This window comes from Harmonia axyridis, chromosome 2 (genome assembly GCF_914767665.1).
Source record: "Harmonia axyridis chromosome 2, icHarAxyr1.1, whole genome shotgun sequence".
NCBI lineage: Eukaryota > Metazoa > Arthropoda > Insecta > Coleoptera > Coccinellidae > Harmonia > Harmonia axyridis.
The window spans coordinates 5,522,979-5,539,020 of record NC_059502.1 but is presented as its reverse complement, the minus strand read 5'-3'; the positions used below and the strand labels follow the sequence as shown (position 1 = coordinate 5,539,020).

At 36.5% G+C, this 16,042-nt stretch overlaps 1 protein-coding gene across 4 annotated transcripts in view; it reads right to left on the bottom strand.

Moving 5' to 3' along the window:
* LOC123672504 (ADP-ribosylation factor-like protein 4A) overlaps nt 1-16,042 on the bottom strand; it is a 73,966-nt gene that overhangs the window by 35,738 nt on the left and 22,186 nt on the right. The gene's annotated exons all lie outside the window — the stretch shown is intronic.

Below are 16,042 nucleotides of genomic sequence, written 5' to 3'. Positions count from 1 at the left end.
GTTTGCTGTTGTTTCTTGATTATTTATGTGTTACGTCGTGAATGTAGCTCCTGGAGAAAATTTGTTGCTTGTTGGCGCCACCTGCGGCCGCGGAATGAACCCGGTCAGTAAACAAACATCGCCATTAATTAATAATTTTCTCAAGTATCGAACTGTGCTCATCTATTCGAAAAGTTATCAAAGGTCATTGCTTACTCAAAAATTCATCTATCATCTTTATGTATTTCAATTCCTGTTCTTCTGTTAAAAACTGATTAAGCAATTTCGAGTGAACTGTGTGATACTCGAATTAAGTGATAACCACGAAGCCGGTGCAGAAAAGGTTAATCATCTCTTTCACCTATCCACCTGACCACCTTCTGCCACCAGATTAGGGGGTGAATTCACAGACACCATCTCTTTTAACTCACGAGGTAAATGTACACAAAATTCATTCAACAAATTGCTTAATCTCGTAATAATTATTGTCGTCTGAAATTGGTTGTAATCATTTGCAACCATTTATTATGTATTAACTATGTAGTTGATTTATTTACTTTTTTTGTTCAAAATATAGCTTCAATTAAACATTCATCACATTGGCACTTGAAATCCTAGAGAGCTGAAATTTTGGGTATGGATTACCAATATCACGTGTATCAGTTAGTTGCAATGAAATACGTCCCTAATCATACAGAGTGGTCCGAAATCACAGGGTTCAATGAGACATACTAAAACGATAAAAAGAGCTTTTTTTCAAATCGAATGATATGCATATCAGAAGAGGTATTGCAATAAAATTAAATTTCCTTTCAGACGATGTAACATGATCCTATAGGTACTTTGTAAGGTTTCCTAATTTCCAAAGGCAATATGAGGACACATTTGATTCAGATATCCATGAAATGTCATAGAACTTGTGAATTATTATTATTTGACAATGAGCACCGATTCTACAGTAATGTTGAATTTATCAACGTATGTTTTACTACAATTTGATCGTTTTGGCCATGAAGAATAAACAGTTTCATCAAAATTTGTGTATATCATTTATGGCCGTCCATTTGTATCAACAATGTTGAATTCTACACTCTACAGTCAAAACATCGTAGTTCACAAGTTCTTTGACATCATCGACCGGTCCCACCCTGTATACGAAAAAAGTTTCAGTGTCCGATATCATCATTGTTACGGAAACTCGTAACATTATAATTGCGAAAAAAAACTCTTCGACCTGAGTACAGGGTGGGCAAATTTCGATGTTTTAGCACTACAACTTTTAAACCAGAGGAGATAGACAAAATCTGATACCCCATTCTCGTTCTCTTTTTCTGAGAAACTAACAAGGGTACTTTTCATTTTTGGCCATCTTCTTTTGTTTTCGAGTTATAATCGAAAATTGGAAAAACGGCGATAAATTGTTTTAATTTAAATTTATATTTTCGAAACTATTTTTATGAAATATATCTAGATTCGAATTCTGTAGTGCAAAGCATAGAAATAATCAGATTGATGGAAGGACACTGCTCTTGTTATAGAAAGCTCAATTTTTTTGTGTTCATCAACAGTTGAAACCATAGAAATATTGGGACGGTTAGATAAAAAAAGGTTTTTGACCATTTTCTGTTATTTATTTTGATGCAAACCCTACAATGTTATATATTTTTGAAATCAGGAAAAATTAAGCTTTCAAAAAATGGCACAGAAATCTAGTGTTCCCATTTAAAAAAACATAACTTAGGGTCATAGCTTCGTAATTAAAAACCCTTTTGAAAAGACGAGCACGCCACTGGATTCAACGTAAAAAAGTGCCTGTATAATGTTTTAATTTCAGAGCTCTATCATCAGTATTAGCGGAGAAATAAATGTTTTTCGATATCGTCATTTTTTCAATTTTCGCTTATAACTCGAAAACAAAAGAAGGTGGCCAAAAATGAATACTTTCCTTATTAGTTTCTGAGAAAAAGAGACCGAGAATAGGGTATCAGATTTTGTCTATCTCCTCTGGTTTAAAAGTTGTAGTGCTAAAACATCGAAATTTGCCCACCCTGATGTACAGATATTTCGGTAGATAGAGAAGAAACCTGTAGAAAATTCGCAGTGCCCTATAATTCCGCGATAGATTCCTATATGGCCGTCGTCTGCCATAAAAGAAAACTGCACCTTTTCCGATCGAAAATCGGCCATAGCCATACAACCGAGCATTTCCCTGGAAATAGATGCCATTCCAGACAACCAACAACGAAGATACCCCTTCAAAATACAAAAAATACCGCTGAGCGTATCTTGAGACCGCCAAGTATTTTGTAATATGCCATAAAATGGTGGCATCTAAGGCAATCGCAACGTTTATGGCAAAACGTGAGGCCATAACAGTGTCGCCGAGGACAATTTATCGGGTGTATCCGGCCCGTGGAATTCTAGAAAATCGGAAAACTGTGCTGACGAACGGTATCCGGAATAAAACGTTCCACTATTCCACTGAAATGAATTATTGATCTCCACAGATGGGACGTATTCAAGAACTTCATAAATAAATATTTGTTTAAATGAGTCGGAAGACTCGTTTGTCAATTCATGAGTCATATTCGATCTATTTCTCTAGCTATCTGCCGCTTATCGATCGATACAGGATGTATCGTTCGTTTTAAGTGTGTTTTTATACAGCATCAGATGACAGTTATCCAGTAACGAACTGCGAAAATGTTAGCACTTATGCAGAACAAACAGCAAATACGAGAAATTCATGTACAATAACAGGCCAATTGAAAAGTTCCCGGTCTACCATAGTAAAATACTTTTTTGGCAAATTTCGATTTTATTATTCAACATAGTTGCCTTCGAGAGCGATACAGCGATTATAGCGATTTTCCAACTTTTCGATACCATTTTTGTAGTACGATTTGTCTTTCGCTTCAAAATAGGCCTCAGTTTCGGCGATTACTTCTTCATTGGCGTTGATTTTTTTTCATCGAGCATTCTTTCAAGGTCTGAGAACAGTGAGGACAGTAAAAAGTCGCTGGGGGCCAGATCTGTCGCATACGGTGGATGCAGAAGCAATTCGAAGCCCAATTCATGCAATTTTGCCATTGTTTCCATTGATTTGTGACACGGCGCATTGTCTTGATGAAACAGCACCTTTTTTCCTTCAAAGGGGGCCGTTTTTTAACGATTTCATCCTTTAAACGATCCAATAACGCTATATAATAATTATTGTTGATGGTCTGGCCCTTTTCGAGGTAATCAATGAATATTATACATTGCACATCCCAGAATACTGATGCCATAACCTTGCCAGCTGACTGTTGTGTTTTTCCTCGCTTTGGATTCGGTTCATCGTGTGCAGTCCACTCAGCTGACTGTCAATTGGACTCCGGAAAGAAATGATGGAGCCATGTTTCATCCATTGTCACATATCGACGCAAAAATTCAGGTTTATTGCATTTAAACAGCTTCAAACACTGCTCTGAATCATTAACATGTTGTTGCTTTTTATCGATTGTGCGCCCGCGCGGCACCCATTTTGCACACATCTTTCTCATGTACAAATATTCGTGAATAATATGATGTACACGTTCAGATAATATCTTCACAATGTCTGCTATCTCGATCAACTACACTTTACGGTCATTCAAAATTATTTTGAACACTTTTTTGTTCTTTCGTCGGTGGCGTCCACTGCGTTCGCCGTCTTCGGTGCTCATTTCACCTCGTTTAAACTTAGCATACCTATCAATGATGGTTGATTTTCCTGGTGCAGATCCCGGAAACTATTCATCAATCCAAGATTTCGATTCAACTGTATGTTTTCCCTTCAAAAAGCAATATTTTATCAGCACACGAATTTTTTTTTCTGTCTTTTTTCAAATGACAAAAGTTGCTACACTCACAACGCAATATCCCACAAACTGTTGAAGGTTGGTACTAACTAAAAATCACATGTATTTATTATTAGCACCGCCACCTGTGCATCAGACCGGGGACTTTTCAATTGGCCTGATATTGGAGATACAAATAAAAATCCGAATTCCTCGGATCATTTTAAGGACAAAACTTCGAATTTGAGGACTGATTCGTGAAGCTTACCTTTTGATCTTTGATTTTAATCATGATTGAAACACCATTCATAATAACCTCAAAATATAAAATTGCGATCGTTACTCAAGTCTATTCGAAGTGTATCCCAAGGATTCCTTTCCAACATTCCAAACCCCATATCAATACGTTCCCAAATCAACCCTAATTTACCCCAGGGATGTACACTTCCCTCCTTCAATCTTGATATTGAATTATTCAACAATTTTCCATTTTTGATGAAAATCAGCGAGACGAACCAGGTCGTTGGGAAATTCCCAACCGTATCCCAGTTATTAATTCGAAACGTTCGACGAATTTTCCAAGAAGCATGCAATGAAACCTCATAAACTTGGAGCCCCAATTAAGTCAATATTGTAGTTCCCTACGTTCGTGTTTGATATTGTGCAATTTCAGTGCAATGAACGTCGCTAACAGCGTTTGATATTTGATATTCGCGATATCAAGAGTGAATTATTCTACTTCTGCAATTCGTTCCGATTTTGAGAAGCCTTTCAATGTTTGAGAGAACCCTTAGAAATTCAATCGTTCTACTTTTTTCATCATTAAATGGTCTCATTTTCAATATCGCTTTTCCATTTATTATTTCCTATTGTTTATCTATGGGATTTTTCGAATTATAAGCAAAAAACCGCCAAGAAATGGTATTTTGGTGGCAAACCTCAGATTCAGATTCGGCACAACATATACATATAATTGAAGAACTGTGTTTCACCATTTTGTAGTGAATTCCAAAAATACATTTTTGAAACGTGTATCGTTCCATTTTTAGTAAAGGCGTAGTTTTTACATGTCAAATGTAAAAAGATGATAACTTCAAAGTCACAGCGGCCAAGATAGCTGTCCAAAATGAAATCTCATATTTAGGGATTCACGGCTTGACTTGATATTCAAGCTAGTTGGCTTGAGCTTGACTTGATTTCAAGTCAAACTAAGGTCAAGTAGTAGTTTTTCAATCTCAAGTCAAGTCAAGATTTTATTTATTAAGTACTTGAACGATATCAAGTTACTTGATTTTCAGCTGTTTTATTGTGTAGTGTCACATCAACAAAAAAAATTATGAAATGAAGAGGAACCTTGCAAAAAACACTTTCATTTATTAAACTCATTGTATAAAAATTTGAAATGGAAACATAAATCATAACAAAATAAAAAATAATAAAAAAACAATCTTAATATTGACAAACCTCCAGGCTTTGGTTGATTTAATAATTTTGCATCCAGGATCTAAGACACATGAGGCATATTATAGATTTGTCGCCTAACCTATTGCGGGATTTTTAAATAGGAGCAGCTCTGGAAAATTGTCTTTCAACAGGAGCTGAAGATGCTGGCGTTGATAAAAAATCCTTGGCCATTTTGGCCAAGTTTAGAGAGATATTTCTGAAACTACCAAAATCTACCAATAGATTTCATGTAAACGTGAGAAAACTACTAATAAAGTCACACTGGTAAATGCTTCAGTCTCTCGGCGCTCGATGAATCCCCTTATTTAGTCTAAGTGCGCACAAGATTGCAAAAATATATGCCGAACGACGCGTGCATAGCAAGCTCAAGTAATATCAAGTAGCTTGATATCAAGTCAAGCAATAAATGTCTAAAATCAAGTCAAGTCAAGCTCAAGTATGTAATTTTTCACGAGCTTGATTTTGAAGTCAAGTAGTTGGTTAAAATGTCAAGCTATTTGGATTGATGGATCCCTACTCCTATTGGAAAACCTTTCAGTAATTTAGTAATATGACAAAAAAGTTTGTATGCACCACTGATATTAAGAGATGATGATGCCCTTAGAGCGATCTACAAAATCCTGTAGGCATCTACTTAATGCCTATCAACTATTTTTTCTATAGCCTTCAGTAGACTCGGAAGCAAAATTATCATAAATCTAATATGTCTAACCAGCCTTCGTTCACTCACTCTTCGTGCCATATCCTCTGGTTGAATTACTCTCAAATTACAGTATTGAGAAAGAAGTTGATTAAAATAATTAACATTCAGGAAACAGCACGACTGGCAATTCTACACTCTCGATGATATAATTTAAAAGAGAAAGATTCGTGACTCTATGAGAAACATTGCAATAGATATTCTAGAAATCCCATGAAGAGAACATTTCATATATTTAAGGCGTCTCGAATTGCACTATGTTTTAATAGGATAGTGTTGTGTCTTCAACCGATAATAATTTATCGTGATAAAATATTATTGTAATTAGAGCCAAGAGTTGAGGACTTGGAGATTTCTCAAGAGGAAGCGTTCTGTTTTAGATAGAAGGTGCAGGCTAGAAAATGATCGTATCGTTTCAGATTAGAGCATCTGCTTATCTTATAAGAGATAAACAAGCCTTGAAGCATACACTACATCATCAAGAATTACGTTAATTCAGAGTACATACAGGGTGTTATTTATTTGAAAATACCAAAAGCCATAAATAATAATATCAATAATAAATTCCCACATTTTGAACAAAGTTGTAAATAGGAAGAAAATTGGGGCTCTCCTCTTTATAATTTCAAAACGACTGATTTGATCGAGACACCTTGTAAAGGGTGTTTTTTTCGAGGTATATAACTTTAAGTTGGCATTACTGTTCAAGATGGCGATCGATTTAACAGCTGTCAAGTGATTTATTCTCAGTTTGGTTTGGAAATTCAACATGAATAGACTCACGCCTGAACAACGCTTGCAAATAGTGCAATTTTATTTCGAAAATAATAGTTCTGTGCGGAATACGTATCGCGCACTACGTCCATTTTATTTTGTTTAGCGATGAAGAGCACTTCTGGTTGAATGGCTACGTCAACAAACAAAACTGCCGTTTGGAGTGAAGCTTATCCTCAAGTGTATGTCGAAACACCGTTACATCCAGAAAACTGACTGTTTGGTGCGCTTTATGGGCTGGTGGAATCATTGGTCCGTACTTCTTCAAAAACGATGATGGCCAGAACGTTACAGTCAATGGTGATCGGTATAGAGTCATGATTACTAACTTTTTCATTCCTGAATTGAACAACCATGATGTCCAGGAGCTGTGGTTCCAACAAGACGGCGCAACATGTCACACAGCTCGTGCCACAATGGATTTATTGAAAGACACGTCTGGTGACCGCCTAATTTCACGTTTTGGACCTGTGAATTGGCCTCCAAGATCTTGTGATTTAACACCGCTAGACTACTTTCTGTGGGGCTATGTAAAGTCATTGGTCTATGCGGATAAGCCACAAACCCTTGACCATTTGGAAGACAAATGTTATTGCCGATATACGGCCACAAATGTTGGAAAAAGTCATCGAAAATTGGACGTCCAGATTGGACTACATCCGAGCCAGCCGTGGCGGTCATATGACAGAAATCATAGTTAAAATGTAATGCCACAAGATTATCTTGCGGATAAATAAAATTCCATCGTTGTTTAATTGCAACTTAAAGTTCTATAGCTCTAAAAAAAAACACCCTTTATAAGAAACATAAAATTATTCTTTGAAATAGAACATCCAGTAGAAAGTGCATGTTTTCCAGGAACATATTATCGAGATTCGAAATATGTTTTGGTTTAATGATTAATCAGTCATAAAGATAATACAGTGCCAAAAGATACAGTAGGTTCCAACGAGTGTTCAATATAACAAATCCAATACTATACTTACCCGAATATATGCACATATCAATTACATTCAAGCACTCAATATGAATAATATCAGTTTGTAATGTTCGATAAGTATTTGCATTTATGACTTCGAATTTATATCGAAATAGAATCATCTAATTGCATTGATAAGAAGGAACAAGATATTATTTTATCTAAAGTATTGGGTCTAGTCAAAAATATTTGCAGTATCAAATGATATTACGTACAATTCACACCTCTATAGTTTTGTTAAGTGAACAAGGATACCTTATCTAAAAACATTCAGAACGAAATACAGCTGGGTGGATTGAGAATGTTATCTTCTCTTTGATAGGATATTGAATACCATTGGATATTTTGGAATATAAGCAAAATGAGGAAGCCTGATACAAAGCTCTGTTCTTTAGCTCAGCTTTGGCAGATTTAGGTTATCTACTTTTATCTTTCTCATTTAGTATAAGCTGCTTGATAAGTTCATTTTTATACATTTTTTTTTTTTTTTATCGAACAGCAGAAGAGTTGTTCAATAAATATTTGTTATATAGGATGTTTTTTTTCGAGGTATATAACTTTAAGTTGGCATTACTGTTCAAGATGGCGACCGATTTAACAGCTGTCAAGTGATTTATTCTCAGTTTGGTTTGGCAATTCATCATGAATACTCACGCCTGAGCAACGCTTGCAAATAGTGCAATTTTATTTCGAAAATAATGGTTCTGTGCGGAATACGTATCGCGCACTACGTCCATTTTATTTTGTTTAGCGATGAAGCGCACTTCTGGTTGAATGGCTACGTCCACAAACAAAACTGCCGCATTTGGAGTGAAGCTAATCCTCAAGTGTATGTCGAAACACCGTTACATACAGAAAAACTGACTGCTTGGTGCGCTTTATGGGCTGGTGGAATCATTGGTCCGTACTTCTTCAAAAACGATGATGGCCAGAACGTTACAGTCAATGGTGATCGGTATAGAGCCATGATTACTTACTTTTTCATTCCTGAATTGAACAACCATGATGTCCAGGAGCTGTGGTTCCAACAAGACGGCGCAACATGTCACACAGCTCGTGCCACAATCGATTTATTGAAGGACACGTTTGGTGACCGCCTAATTTCACGTTTTGAACCTGTGAATTGACCTCCAAGATCTTGTGATTTAACACTGCTAGACTAATTTCTGTGGGGCTATGTAAAGTCATTGGTCTATGCGGATGAGCCACAAACCCTTGACCATTTGGAAGACAACATTCGCCGTGTTATTGCCGATATACGGCCACAAATGTTGGAAAAAGGCATCGAAAATTGGACGTCCAGATTGGACTACATCCGAGCCATATGCCAGAAATCATATTTAAAATGTAATGCCACAAGATTATCTTGTGGATAAATAAAATTCATGTCAATCGAATAATCCATCGTTGTTTTATTGCAATTTAAAGTTCTGTAGCTCTAAAAAAAACACCCTTTAGAATGGGTGTTCAGAACTTCAAATAATAATCTATGTTCTGATTCCTTACAGGTCTTCCGATTCAAAATCTCATATCCTGAGTGTAGTTGGAGTTTGTTAATTCTAGGCAATTTAATTCAGAGAAGCAATGAAGCAGGAAGATGCCGTTAGTAGGATTCAATTCCCCTAGTGATTTATCAGAGGAAAACAGGGTCTTTGATACCGCAGTTGGCATCTTACAAAGGAGATTTATGTTCAGTGAATTCGAAAAGGGATCCATTAGTGATAAAAGGGAATTTTCACTTTCCCCTCTTCTTCCTGATAATTTTCAATTCATTCACCAAATGTTAGAAAAAATACAAAATAATGTATATAATATTGAAGCAGGTTATTCTAATACTCCTATTTCTTTTTATATTGGAAATTCGGAGTAACATTATTCAATATGACTGAAGTTGTAAAGGGTTTTTTTTAGAACTATAGAACTTTAAATTGCAATAAAACAACGATGGATTATTCGATTGACATGAATTTTATTTATCCGCAAGATAATCTTGTGGCATTACATTTTAAATATGATTTCTGGCATATGACCGCCACGGCTGGCTCGGATGTAGTCCAATCTGGACGTCCAATTTTCGATGACTTTTTCCAACATTTGTGGCCGTATATCGGCAATAACACGGCGAATGTTGTCTTCTAAATGGTCAAGGGTTTGTGGCTTATCCGCATAGACCAATGACTTTACATAGCCCCACAGAAAGTAGTCTAGCGGTGTTAAATCACAAGGTCTTGGAGGCCAATTCACAGGTCCAAACGTGAAATTAGGCGGTCATCAAACGTGTCTTTCAATAAATCGATTGTGGCACGAGCTGTGTGACATGTTCCGCCGTCTTGTTGGAACCACAGCTTCTGGACATCATGGTTGTTCAATTCAGGAATGAAAAAATTAGTAATCATGGCTCTATACCGATCACCATTGACTGTAACGTTCTGGCCATCATCGTTTTTGAAGAAGTACGGACCAATGATTCCACCAGCCCATAAAGCGCACCAAACAGACAGTTTTTCTGGATGTAACGGTGTTTCGACATACACTTGAGGATTAGCTTCACTCCAAATGCGGCAGTTTTGGTTGTTGACGTAGCCATTCAACCAGAAGTGCGCTTCATCGCTAGACAAAATAAAATGGACGTAGTGCGCGATACGCATTCCGCACATAACCATTATTTTCGAAATAAAATTGCACTATTTGCAAGCGTTGTTCAGGCGTGAGTCTATTCATGATGAATTGCCAAACCAAACTGAGAATAAATCACTTGACAGCTGTTAAATCCGTCGCCATCTTGAACAGTTATGCCAACTTAAAGTTATATACCTCGAAAAAAAAACACCCTATAGTAACCACATAACAACTGTAAACATTTCAGACATCCTATTAGGTTTTTCCAAAAAAGAGATAGAAAAAGTTATCGAGATGCTCTCACTGAGTCCCAGAATTTGGGACACACTGTAGACCCTACATAAATATCTATTTCACGTTTTTGACATACTACATCTCATCTAGATGACACCGCACAGTATGAAAAATAAGATTGCCAGAATAACACTCACATATTGCAAGATTTATGATACCGGAATGACAAGCAATGTATCTTCAAAGCCAGCCCCTCCCTTTGACAGCAATATCTCCAGCCCAATTTCCTGAAGCAGTTCTTCAAATCGAGTTTTATATTTACTTCGACTAACGGAAATATTGGTATTGATTTTCAGTCCAAACGTCTGCTGTTGCACTGGAAAAGGGAATAAAAGTTATTTCTCAACATTCCCAAAGTTTTCTCTTGCCAACGTCTCTCTCCGATAAAGAAAAAAAAACCTTCAGATCTTTCAGAAAAGAATGGCACAAATTTATCTGCTTGATTTGTCACAAGTTCTGAAGAAAAGTTTCTTACAGAATTCTGGAATGTAATTCATACAAATATTCTGGACGTTTATTGCTAATATTTTGTCGGCAGCAATTTGAAATTCTACCAACTTTAAGTAATTAAAGTGGATGCGAGTGTATACTTTATGATTGCGAGTTGTAGTTGTGAAGTTTTTTGTATATTGCAGAAACTATTTCAATTAATTACAAACGGAATGAAAATTTAACCACCCAGAAATATATGCAATCTCCAAGGGAGCAATTGGCAAATGAAAAAACGAGAGTTTATTTTTAAATTGCTTTGTTTCCTAGTTCGAATCTTACAATTTTTCTGAAAAATTGCCATGTTGCCAAGTCGATAAAATATTCGTTAGATTTCAGGAAAGTTCCCTAAAATGGCCATCCCAAAGTTTTCTCCTGCCTACGTTTCTCTCCGATAAAGAAAATGAAAAACCTTCAGATCTTTCAGAAAAGAATGGCACAAATTTATCTGCTTGATTTGTCACAAGTTCTGAAAAAAAGTTTCTTACAGAATTCTGGAATGTAATTCTTCCAAATATTTTGGACATTTATTGCTAATATTTTGTTGGCTGCAATTTGAAATTCTACCAACTTTAAGTAATTAAAGTGGATGCAAGTGAAAACTTTATGATTGTGAGTTGTAGTTATGAAGTTTTTCGTATGTTGCAGAAACTATTAAAATTAATTACAAAAGGAATGAAAATTTAACCACCCAGAAATATATGCGATCTCCAAGGGAGCAATTGGCAAATCAATAAACGAGAGTTTATTTTTAAATTGCTTTGTTTCCTAGTTCGAATCTTACAATTTCACTGAAAAATTGCCACGTTGCCTAGTCGATAAAATATTCGTTAGATTTCAGGAAAGTTCCCTGATATTGCCAACCTTCTGATTTATTTAACACGGAGAAACAAGACGATCCTGCTTAATCGAATATTCAGTAAGATAGGCAAACTAAGGTTACTCCGGAAGCAATCAATATCCAACAAGTCCCCTCTAATTGAAGATCGGAGATGATAGGTGCGAAGGAGGCATAAGATGAATTGAATGGCCTTATCTTCGAACAAGGATTTGAGTTTCACTCTAACTCGTAATGGCCTTTCTAAATCGCTCACTTTCTTCAAGATCAATACTTCTCGGTACCCATCTGGTGTAATGGGTAACCCAATCTAGTTGAAATTTAATACACTACAATGTTTGAGGAAAAGACTGTCGTTCAATTGGTAGAAATTATTGGCTCATAAATTTCGAGTAAGAAAGTTTCTATATACGTTGCGATATTGTAATTTTGCTGAGTCATTTAATTTCTACCAATTTGTTTCTGTGAAGATGAACGTACCAATGATTATTTCTGAGGAAGAATGTTTCGAAGGAATAAGTATTTCGGAACAGGGTTCAATATATACGTTATTCTCAGAAAATTCAAGAAGAATATTGGAAAACCAATATCTCTGTTAACCATGCATCAGCTCAGGGAATAAGCACTTTGGTATTTTTCGCTATATTTCAATACTCTATAAAAAGTGTTAAAATCATCCAATTTAAATGAAATATGAGCCGTTCTAGTCGATAACATGTTGCCAACAAGAAACAATTAGCAAAAAAATCGGAGAACCAATTTTCACAGGCCTCTAGCGAAGCTAAATTTGCACCCCCAAGCACGTTGACCATAGACAGGAACAAGTGGTGGTCACTTGGTGTAAGATCTCATACATCCACCTTATAGTCCGGCTATAAGGTGGATGTATGAGAAATTCCCATCCGAGATTCTGGATCTACTGTTACGTCATCAAAGATGTGGGCAGCCAGGTCTCTCGTTGTAACGGGTGTTTTTTTAGAGCTGTAGAACTTTAAATTGCAATAAAACAACGATGGATTATTCGATAGACATGAATTTTATTTATCCGCAAGATAATTTTGTGGCATTACATTTTAAATGTGATTTCTGACATATGACCGCCACGGCTGGCTCGGATGTAGTCCAATCTGGACATTCAATTTTCGATGACTTTTTCCAACATTTGTGGCCGTATATCGGCAATAACACGGCGATTGTTGTCTTCCAAATGGTCAAGGGTTTGTGGCTTATCCGCATGGACCAATGACTTTACATAGCCCCACAGAAAGTAGTCTAGCGGTGTTAAATCACAAGATATTAGAGGCCAATTCACAGGTCCAAAACGTGAAATTAGGCGGTCACCAAACGTGTCTTTCAATAAATCGATTGTGGCACGAGCTGTGTGACATGTTGCGCCGTCTTGTTGGAACCACAGCTCCTGGACATCATGGTTGTTCAATTCAGGAATGAAAAAGTTAGTAATCATGGCTCTATACCGATCACCATTGACTGTAATGTTCTGGCCATCATCGTTTTTGAAGAAGTACGGACCAATGATTCCACCAGCCCATAAAGCGCACCAAACAGTCAGTTTTTCTGGATGTAACGGTGTTTCGACATACACTTGAGGATTAGCTTCACTCCAAATGCGGCAGTTTTGTTTGTTGACGTAGCCATTCAACCAGAAGTGCGCGGTAATGAATCCATTATTTCATCTCCAGTCACAATGCGATGCAGAAATCCCTTCCGTCTTTGCCTTGCAAGCAGCTGTTCACAAGCAAACAAACGCAGTTCAACATCTTCCGGCTTCAACTCGTACAACACCCAATTTTCTTGTTTCTGAATCATTCCCATGACTTTCAGGCCTTTTGAAATGGCTTGTAACGTCCTGCCAATTCTTGTTGCGTTTGACACGAGTCTTGACCAAGTTTTTTGGGTACAACATATCAGGTGCAAATGTATCAACTTGTACCATACGAATACAATAAATTATTCGAACTTTCTATCACTGGATAATTCACATTTGAATATCACTTATTGCAAGTTCAAGAGTGAAATTATGTCGATAAGGACAACAAGCACACATATGATTAATCTTGCAGAAAGCCATAACATAAACTAACCATTCTTGGAAATTGATAGTGTCTTCAGGTTTTCGTTTTCATACAAGAACTCTGTCCTATCTCTCTACAAGTCACACCCACTTCATTGTGAATTAATTTATGGACTTCCATGTCCCATAAATTACAAGGATTTGTTTCGCCCATAGTTGACTTATATCTAACAGAGTACATATACGCAAATTTATTCATTTATGTATGCGTTGCATTGATGAATTATATTCGTATATTTCTCCACTTTCTCTTAGTGCTCAGAGATGTGCTAAAATGAATTTGAATGGAGGAGCTGCATCTTTGCATTTGGAACTAGGAAAACTAGAATAGAAACATGGGAATCCACTCTGTATTTATTTGTTATTTGAATAGAGATGGAAACAAGAGACTATAAATTTTATAACGGGTGTTTTTTTTCGAGGTATATAACTTTAAGTTGGCATTACTGTTCAAGATGACGACCGATTTAACAGCTGTCAAGTGATTTATTCTCAGTTTGGTTTGGCAATTCATCATGAATAGACTCACGCCTGAACAACGCTTGCAAATAGTGCAATTTTATTTCGAAAATAATGGTTCTGTGCGGAATACGTATCGCGCACTACGTCCATTTTATTTTGTTTAGCGATGAAGCGCACTTCTGGTTGAATGGCTACGTCAACAAACAAAACTGCCGCATTTGGAGTGAAGCTAATCCTCAATTGTATGTCGAAACACCGTTACATCCAGAAAAACTGACTGTTTGGTGCGCTTTATGGGCTGGTGGAATCATTGGTCCGTACTTCTTCAAAAACGATGATGTCCAGAACGTTACAGTCGATGGTGATCGGTATAGAGCCATGATTACTAACTTTTTCATTCCTGAATTGAACAACCATGATGTCCAGGAGCTGTGGTTCCAACAAGACGGCGCAACATGTCACACAGCTCTTGCCACAATCGATTTATTGAAAGACACGTTTGGTGACCGCCTAATTTCACGTTTTGGACCTGTGAATTGGCATCCAAGATCTTGTGATTTAACACCACTAGACTACTTTCTGTGGGGCTATGTAAAGTCATTGGTCTATGCGGATAAGCCACAAACCCTTGACATTTGGAAGACAACATTCGCCGTGTTATTACCGATATAAGGCCACAAATGTTGGAAAAAGTCTTCGAAAATTGGACGTCCAGATTGGACTACATCCGAGCCAGCCATGGCGGTCATATGCCAGAAATCATATTTAAAATGTAATGCCACAATATTATTTTGCGGATAAATAAAATTCATGTCAATCGAATAATCCATCGTTGTTCTATTGCAATTTGAAGTTCTATAGCTAAAAAAAACACCCTTTATAACTGATGACTTCACTTTATTATTCTCAATATAAAATATCTAAATAGTTCTAAACAATATTTTCAACTTTGAATTTTGTTAGTTTATCTATCTCAACTCGTAGTAGCCTAAGGTAACAATTCACTAGATAGCATATAAACAATCGAGATGAAAGTGGTAAATCTGTTCTACTAACAGCTGAATAAGCTCGTGATTGATCATGAAGATGCAGCAGAATTATAGTGACAGGCAAACGTTCAATACATCGATAAAAAAAAATGGAAAGCAGTTTTATCATGCCACATCATGCAAATCGAACAAGAACTGCAGATATCGGGTATGGCAATTTTTCATAGAACTTATAGAGCGATAGGCGATTTTTATTGCATCTTGTAATTTCTCCAGTCATACCAGGTCCGGGAGAATGTGTGGCAATCATGCAAATTGATATGAAATGGGAAATCAGGTACGGTATTCGAGTAAAACGGCAGAAAATATAGGACTATGGGGTAATTGGTTTTGTTTGCTTTCTATAATTCATAATTGCATTAAATATTTGAGAAACGTCGATCAACATATGGACTGTTTATTGCTTCAACTCGCCATAAACTGTACTTTCTTATTGAATCAGCAATAATAAAAAAATATGAAGAAAGCACTGAAATGAATCCGTC